The sequence below is a fragment of the Mobula hypostoma genome, unplaced genomic scaffold (genome assembly GCF_963921235.1).
Source record: "Mobula hypostoma unplaced genomic scaffold, sMobHyp1.1 scaffold_36, whole genome shotgun sequence".
Taxonomy (NCBI): domain Eukaryota; kingdom Metazoa; phylum Chordata; class Chondrichthyes; order Myliobatiformes; family Myliobatidae; genus Mobula; species Mobula hypostoma.
Genome location: NW_026948187.1, coordinates 6,489,021 through 6,497,773, shown reverse-complemented (window position 1 = coordinate 6,497,773; position 8,753 = coordinate 6,489,021).

Genomic DNA, 8,753 nt, shown 5'->3' with positions numbered 1-8,753 from the left:
AGACGGGGAGGGGTGTAGGGGATGGAGGGGGTGACGGAGACGGGGAGGGGTGTAGGGGAGGGAGGGGGTGACGGAGACGGGGAGGGGTGTAGGGGAGGGAGGGAGTGACGGAGACGGGGAGGGGTGTAGGGGATGGAGGGGGTGACGGAGACGGGGAGGGGTGTAGGGGATGGAGGGGGTGACGGAGACGGGGAGTGGTGTAGGGGAGGGAGTGGGTGACGGAGACGGGGAGGGATGTAGGGGAGGGAGGGGGTGACGCAGACGGGGAGGGGTGTAGGGGAGGGAGGGGTTGACGGAGACGGGGAGGGGTGTAGGGGAGGGAGGGGGTGACGGAGACGGGGAGGCGAGTAGGGGAGGAAGGGGGTGACGGAGACGGGGAGGGGTGTAGGGGAGGGAGGGGTGACGGAGACGGGAAGGGGTGTAGGGGAGGGAGGGGGTGACGGAGACGGAGAGGGGTGTAGGGGGAGGGGGAGGGGGTGATGGAGACGGGGAGTGGTGTAGGGGAGGGAGGGCTGAGGGAGACGGGGAGGGGTATAGGGGATGGAGGGGCTGACAGAGACGGGGAGGGGTGTAGGGGATGGAGGGCTGACGGAGACGGGGAGGGGTGTACGGGAGGAAGGGGGTGAGGGAGACAGGGAGGGGTGTAGGGGAGGGAGGGGGTGAGGGAGACAGGGAGGGGTGTAGGGGAGGGAGGGGCTGACGGAGACGGAGAGGGGTGTAGGGGAGGAAGGGGGTGAGGGAGACGGGGAGGGGTGTAGCGGATTAAGGAGGTGACGGAGACGGGGAGGGGTGTAGGGGAGGAAGGGGCTGAGGGATAATGGAGGGGGGGCTGACGGAGACGGGGAGGGATGTAGGGGATGGAGGGGGTGACGGAGAGGGGGAGGGGTGTAGGGGAGGGAGGGGGTGACGGAAACGGGGAGGGGTGTAGGGGAGGGAGTGGGTGACGGAGACGGGGAGGGGTGTAGGGGAGGGTGGGGGTGACGGAGACGGGGAGGGGTGTAGGCGAGGTTGGGGTTGACGGAGACGGGGAGGGGTGTAGGGGAGGGAGGGTGGGTCACGGAGACGGGGAGGGGTGTATGGGAGGGAGGGGTGACTGAGGCGGGGAGGGGTGTAGGGGAGGGAGGGGTGACGGAGACGGGGAGGCGAGTAGGGGAGGAAGGGGGTGAGGGAGACGGGGAGGGGTGTAGGGGAGGGAGGGGTTGACGGAGACGGGGAGGGGTGTAGGGGAGGGAGGGGGTGACGGAGACGGAGAGGGGTGTAGGGGGAGGGAGGGGGTGATGGAGACGGGGAGGGGTGTAGGGGAGGGAGGGATGAGGGAGACGGGGAGGGGTGTAGGGGATGGAGGGGCTGACAGAGACGGGGAGGGGTGTAGGGGATGGAGGGCTGACGGAGACGGGGAGGGGTGTAGGGGATGAAGGGGTTGAGGGAGACAGGGAGGGGTGTAGGGGAGGGAGGGGTGACGGAGATGGGGAGGGGTGTAGGGGAGGAAGGGGGTGAGCGAGACGGGGAGGGGTGTAGGGGATGTTGGGCTGAGGGAGACGGGGAGGGGTGTAGGGGAGGGAGGGATGAGGGAGTCGGGGAGGGGTGTAGGGGAGGGAGGGCTGAGGGAGACGGGGAGGGGTGTAGGGGATGGAGGGGCTGACAGAGACGGGGAGGGGTGTAGGGGATGGAGGGCTGACGGAGACGGGGAGGGGTGCAGGGGAGGAAGGGGTTGAGGGAGACGAGGAGGGGTGTGGGGGAGGGAGGGGGTGATGGAGACGGGGAGGGGTGTAGGGGAGGGAGGGGTGACGGAGACGGTGAGGGGTGTAGGGGATGGAGGGACTGACAGAGACGGAGAAAGGTGTAGGGGAGGGAGTGGGTGAGGGAGACGGGGAGGGGTGTAGGGGAGGGAGGGGTCGACGGAGACGGGGAGGGGTGTAGGGGAGGGAGGGTGGGTGACGGAGACGGGGAGGGGTGTAGGGGAGGGAGGGTGTGACGGAGACGGGGAGGGGTGTGGAGGAGGGAGGGGTTGACGGAGACGGTGAGGGGTGTAGGGGATGGAGGGGCTGACAGTGACGGAGAAAGGTGTAGGGGAGGAGTGGGTGAGGGAGACGGGGAGGGGTGTAGGGGAGGAAGGGGGTGAGGGAGACGGGGAGGGGTGTAGGGGATGGAGGGGGTGACGAAGACGGGGAGGGGTGTAGGGGAGGGAGGGTGTAACGGAGACGGGGAGGGGTGTAGGGGGAGGGAGGGGGTGACGGAGACGGGGCGGGGTGTACGGGGAGGGAGGGGGTGATGGAGACGGGGAGGGGTGTAAGGGAGGGAGGGGTGACGGAGACGGGGAGGGGTGTAGGGATGGAAGGGGGTGAGGGAGACGGGGAGGGGTGTGGGTGAGGGAGACGGGGAGGGGTGTAGGTGAGGGAGGGGGTGACGGGGACGGGGAGGGGGGTGGGGGAGGGAGGGAGTGACGGAGACGGGAAGCGGTGATGGGGAGGGAGGGGGTGATGGAGACGGGGAGGGGTGTAGGGGAGGGAGGGGGTGACGGGGACGGGGAGGGGTGTAGGGGAGGGAGTGGGTGACGGAGACGGGGAGGGGTGTAGGGGAGGGAGGGGGTGACGGAGACGGGGAGGGGTGTAGGGGAGGGAGGGGTTGACGGAGACGGGGAGGGGTGTAGGGGAGGGAGGGTGGGTGACGGAGACGGGGAGGGGTGTATGGGAGGGAGGGGTGACGGAGACGGGGAGGGGTGTAGGGGAGGGAGGAGCGACGGAGACGGGGAGGCGAGTAGGGAAGGAAGGGGGTGAGGGAGACGGGGAGGGGTGTAGCGGAGGGAGGGGTTGACGGAGACGGGGAGGGGTGTAGGGGGAGGGAGGGGGTGATGGAGACGGGGATGGGTGTAGGGGAGGGAGGGCTGAGGGAGACGGGGAGGGGTGTAGGGGATGGAGGGGCTGACAGAGACGGGGAGGGGTGTAGGGGATGGAGGGCTGACGGAGACGGGGAGGGGTGTCGGGGAGGAAGGGGTTGAGGGAGACGGGGAGGCGTGTGGGGGAGGGAGGGGGTGAGGGAGACGGGGAGGGGTGTAGGGGTGGAAGGGGTTGAGGGAGATGGGGAGGGGTGTGGGGGAGGGAGGGGGTGACGGAGACGGGGACGGGTGTAGGGGAGGGAGGGGGTGACGGAAACGGGGAGGGGTGTAGGGGAGGGAGTGGGTGACGGAGACGGGGAGGGGTGTAGGGGAGGGTGGGGGTGACGGAGACGGGGAGGGGTGTATGGGAGGGAGGGGTGACGGAGACGGGGACGGGTGTAGGGGAGGGAGGGGTGACGGAGACGGGGAGGCGAGTAGGGGAGGAAGGGGGTGAGGGAGACGGGGAGGGGTGTAGGGGAGGGAGGGGTTGACGGAGACGGGGAGGGGTGTAGGGGAGGGAGGGGGTGATGGAGACGGGGAGGGGTGTAGGGGAGGGAGGGTGTGACGGAGACGGGGAGGGGTGTAGGGGAGGGAGGGGTGACGGAGACGGAGAGGGGTGTAGGGGGAGGGAGGGGGTGATGGAGACGGGGAGGGGTGTAGGGGAGGGAGGGATGAGGGAGGCGGGGAGGGGTGTAGGGGATGGAGGGGCTGACAGAGACGGGGAGGGGTGTAGGGGATGGAGAGCTGACGGAGACGGGGAGGGGTGTAGGGGAGGAAGGGGTTGAGGGAGACGGGGAGGGGTGTGGGAGAGGGAGGGGGTGACGGAGACGGGAAGGGGTGTGGGGGAGGGAGGGGGTGATGTAGACGGGGAGGGGTGTGGGGGAGGGTGGGGGTGACGGGGACAGGGAGGGGTGTGGGGGAGGGAGGGGTGACGGAGACTGGGAGGGGTGTAGGGGAGGGAGGGGTGACGGAGACGTGGAGGGGTGTAGGGGAGGGAGGGGTGACGGAGACGGGGAGGGGTGGAGGGGAGGGAGGGGTGACGGAGAGGGGGAGGGGTGTAGGGGAGGAAGGGGGTCAGGGAGACGAGGAGGGGTGTAGGGGAGGGAGGGGTGACGGAGACGGGGAGGGGTGTAGGGGAGGGAGGAGTGACGGAGACGGGGAGGCGAGTAGGGGAGGAAGGGGGTGAGGGAGACGGGGAGGGGTGCAGGGGAGGGAGGGGTTGACGGAGACGGGGAGGGGTGTAGGGGAGGGAGGGGGTGACGGAGACGGGGAGGGGTGTAGGGGATGGAGGGGCTGCCAGAGACGGGGAGGGGTGTAGGGGATGGAGGGCTGACGGAGACGGGGAGGGGTGTAGGGGAGGAAGGGGTTGAGGGAGACGGGGAGGGGTGTAGGGGAGGGAGGGGGTGACGGAAACGGGGAGGGGTGTAGGGGAGGGAGTGGGTGACGGAGACGGGGAGGGGTGTAGGGGAGGGTGGGGGTGACGGAGACGGGGAGGGGTGTAGGGGAGGTTGGGGTTGACGGAGACGGGGAGGGGTGTAGGGGAGGGAGGGTGGGTGACGGAGACGGGGAGGGGTGTAGGGGAGGGAGGGTGGGTGACGGAGACGGGGAGGGGTGTATGGGAGGGAGGGGTGACGGAGACGGGGAGGCGAGTAGGGGAGGAAGGGGGTGAGGGAGACGGGGAGTGGTGTAGGGGAGGGAGGGGTTGACGGAGACGGGGAGGGGTGTAGGGGAGGGAGGGGGTGACGGAGACGGGGAGGGGTGTAGGGGAGGGAGGGGGTGACGGAGACGGAGAGGGGTGTAGGGGGAGGGAGGGGGTGATGGAGACGGGGAGGGGTGTAGGGGAGGGAGGGATGAGGGAGACGGGGAGGGGTGTAGGGGATGGAGGGGCTGACAGAGACGGGGAGGGGTGTAGGGGATGGAGGGCTGACGGAGACGGGGAGGGGTGTAGGGGAGGAAGGGGTTGAGGGAGACGGGGAGGGGTGTGGGAGAGGGAGGGGGTGATGGAGACGGGAAGGGGTGTAGGGGAGGGAGGGGTGACGGAGACGGGGAGGGGTGTAGGGGAGGGAGGGGGTGACGGGGACAGGGAGGGGTGTGGGGGAGGGAGGGGTGACGGAGACTGGGAGGGGTGTAGGGGAGGGAGGGGTGACGGAGACGTGGAGGGGTGTAGGGGAGGGAGGGGTGACGGAGACGGGGAGGGGTGTAGGGGAGGGAGGGGTGACGGAGATGGGGAGGGGTGTAGGGGAGGAAGGGGGTGAGGGAGACGGGGAGGGGTGTAGGGGAGGGAGGGGTTGACGGAGATGGGGAGGGGTGTAGGGAACAGAGGAGGTGACGGAGATGGAGAAGGGTGTAGGGGAGGGAGGGCTGAGGGAGACGGGGAGAGGTGTAGGGGAGGGAGGGATGAGGGAGACGGGGAGGGGTGTAGGGGATGGAGGGGCTGACAGAGACGGGGAGGGGTGTAGGGGAGGGAGGGCTGAGGGAGACGGGGAGGGGTGCAGGGGAGGAAGGGGTTGAGGGAGACGGGGAGGGGTGTGGGGTAGGGAGGGGGTGATGGAGACGGGGAGGGGTGTAGGGGAGGGAGGGGTGACGGAGACGGTGAGGGGTGTAGGGGATGGAGGGACTGACAGAGACGGAGAAAGGTGTAGGGGAGGGAGTGGGTGAGGGAGACGGGGAGGGGTGTAGGGGAGGGAGTGGGTGAGGGAGACGGGGAGGGGTGTAGGGGATGGAGGGGGTGGCGAAGACGGGGAGGGGTGTAGGGGAGGGAGGGTGTAACGGAGACGGGGAGGGGTGTAGGGGGAGGGAGGGGGTGACGGAGACGGGGAGGGGTGTAGCGGGAGGGAGGGGGTGAGGAAGACGGGGAGGGGTGTTGGGGATGGAGGGGCTGACAGAGACGGGGAGGGGTGTAGGGGATGGAGGGCTGACGGAGACGGGGAGGGGTGTAGGGGAGGAAGGGGGTGAGGGAGATGGGGAGGTGTGTGGGGGAGGGAGGGGGTGACTGAGACGGGAAGGGGTGTAGGGGAGGGTGGGGGTGATGGAGACGGGGAGGGGTGTAGGGGAGGGAGGGGGTGATGGAGACGGGGAGGGGTGTAGGGGAGGGAGGGGTTGATGGAGACTGGGAGGGGTGTAGGGGATGGAGGGGCTGACAGAGACGGGGAGGGGTGTAGGGGATGGAGGGCTGACGGAGACGGGGAGGGGTGTGGGGGAGGGAGGGGGTGACGGAGACGGGAAGGGGTGACGGAGACGGGGAGGGGTGTGGGGGAGGGAGGGGGTGACGGAGACGGTGAGGGGTGTAGGGGATGGAGGGGCTGACAGAGACGGAGAAAGGTGTAGGGGAGGGAGTGGGTGAGGGAGACGGGGAGGGGTGTAGGGGATGGAGGGGCTGACAGAGACGGAGAAAGGTGTAGGTGAGCGAGTGGGTGAGGGAGACGGGGAGGGGTGTAGGGAAGGGAGGGGGTGATGGAGACGGGGAGGGGTGTAGGGGAGGGAGGGGTTGACGGAGACGGGTAGGGGTGTTGGGGAGGAAGGGCTGACGGAGACGGGGAGGGGTGTAGGGGATGGAATATCTGACGGAGACGGGGAGGGGTGTAGGGGATGGAGGGCTGACGGAGACGAGGAGGGGTGCAGGGGAGGAAGGGGTTGAGGTAGACGGGGAGGGGTGTGGGGGAGGGAGGGGGTGATGGAGACGGGGAGGGGTGTAGGGGATGGAAGGGCTGACGGAGACGGGGAGGGGTGTAGGGGATGGAAGGGCTGACGGAGACGGGGAGGGGTGTAGGGGATGGAGGGGCTGACAGAGACGGAGAAAGGTGTAGGTGAGCGAGTGGGTGAGGGAGACGGGGAAGGGTGTAGGGGAAGGAGGGGTTGACGGAGACGGGGAGGGGTGTAGGGGAGGGAGGGTGGGTGACGGAGACGGGGAGAGGTGTAGGGGAGGGAGGGGTGACGGAGATGGGAAGAGGTGTCGGGGAGGAAGGGGGTGAGGGAGACGGGGAGGGGTGTAGGGGAGGGAGGGGGTGACGGAGACGGGGAGGGGTGTAGGGGAGGAAGGGGGTGAGGGAGACGGGGAGGGGTGTGGGGGAGGGAGGGGGTGACGGAGACGGGAAGGTGTGTGGTGAAGGGAGGGGGTGATGGAGACGGGGAGGGGTGTGGGGGAGGGTGGGGATGATGGGGACGGGGAGGGGTGTAGGGGAGGGTGTGGGTGAGGGAGACGGGGAGGGGTGTAGGGGAGAGAGGGGTTGACGGAGACGGGGAGGGGTGTAGGGGAGGGAGGGTGGGTGATGGAGACGGGGAGGGGTGTAGGGGATGGAGGGGCTGACGGAGACGGGGAGGGGTGTAGGGGAGGGAGGGTTGACGGAGACAGGGAGGGGTGTAGGGGAGGGAGGGGGTGACAGAGAAGGGGAGGGGTGTAGGGGAGGGAGTGGGTGAGGGAGACGGGGAAGGGTGTAGGGGAGGGAGGGGTTGACGGAGACGGGGAGGGGTGTAGGGGAGGGAGGGTGGGTGATGGAGACGGGGAGGGGTGTAGGGGATGGAGGGGGTGACGGAGACGGGGAGCGGTGTAGGGGAGGGAGGGAGTGACGGAGACGGGGAGGGGTGTAGGGGAGGGAGGGTTGACGGAGACAGGGAGGGGTGTAGGGGAGGGATGGGGTGACAGAGAAGGGGAGGGGTGTAGGGGAGGGAGGGGTTGACGGAGACGGGGAAGGGTGTAGGGGATGGAGGGAGTGACGGATATGGGGAGGGGTGGTGGGTAGTGAGGGTACAGAAATGGGGAGGGGTGTAGGGGAGGGAGACGGGGAGGGGTGTAGGGGAGGGAAGGGTGAGGGGGATGGGGAGGCGTGTATGTGAGGGAGGGGTGATGGAGGCAGAGGGGTGTAGGGGAGGGAGGGGGTGACGGAGACGGGGAGGGGTGTAGGGGAGGGAGCGTGTGACGGAGACGGGGAGGGGTGTAGGGCAGGGAGGGGTGAGGGTGATGGGGAGGCGTGTATGTGAGGGAGGGGTGATGGAGGCAGGGGGGTGTAGGGGAGGGAGGGGGTGACAGACGGGGAGGGGCGTAGGGGAGGGAAGGGGGTGATGGAGATGGGGAGGGGTGTAGTGTTTGGAGGGGGTGATGGAGATTGTGGGGGTGACAGAGACGATGGGGAGCGAAGGGGAGGGAGGGGGTGACAGAGATGGGGAGGGGTGTAGTGAAGGGAGGGGGTGATGGAGAAGGGGAGGGGTGTAGGGGAGGGAGGGGTTGACGGCGACGGGGAAGGGTGTAGGAGATGGAGGGGCTGACGGAGACGGGTAGGGGTGTTGGGGAGGAAGGGCTGACGGAGACGGGGAGGGGTGAAGGGGAGGGAGGGGTTGACGGAGACGGGGAAGGGTGTAGGAGATGGAGGGGCTGACGGAGACGGGTAGGGGTGTTGGGGAGGAAGGGCTGACGGAGATGGGGAGGGGTGAAGGGGTGGGAGGGGTTGACGGAGACGGGGAGGGGTGTAGGGGATGGAGGGAGTGACGGAGATGGGGAGGGGTGTGGGGGGATAGAGGTGGTGATGGAGACGGGGAGGGAAGTAAGCGAAGGAGGGGGTGACAGAAATGGGGAGGGTGTAGTGCTGGGAGGAGGTGACGGAGACGAGGAGGGGTGTAGTGTTGGGAGGAGGTGATGGAGATGGGGAGGGGTATAGTGTTGGAAGGGGGTGATGGAGATTGTGGGGGTGACAGAGACGATGGGGAGTGAAGGGGAGGGAGGGGGTGACAGAGATGGGGAGGGGTGTAGGGGAGGGAGGGGGTGACAGAGATGGGGAGGGGTGTAGGGGAGGGAGGGGGTGACAGAGACAGGGAGGGGAGTAGGGGATGGAGGGGCTGACGGAGACGGGGAGGGGTGTACGGGAGGAAGGGGGTGAAGTAGACG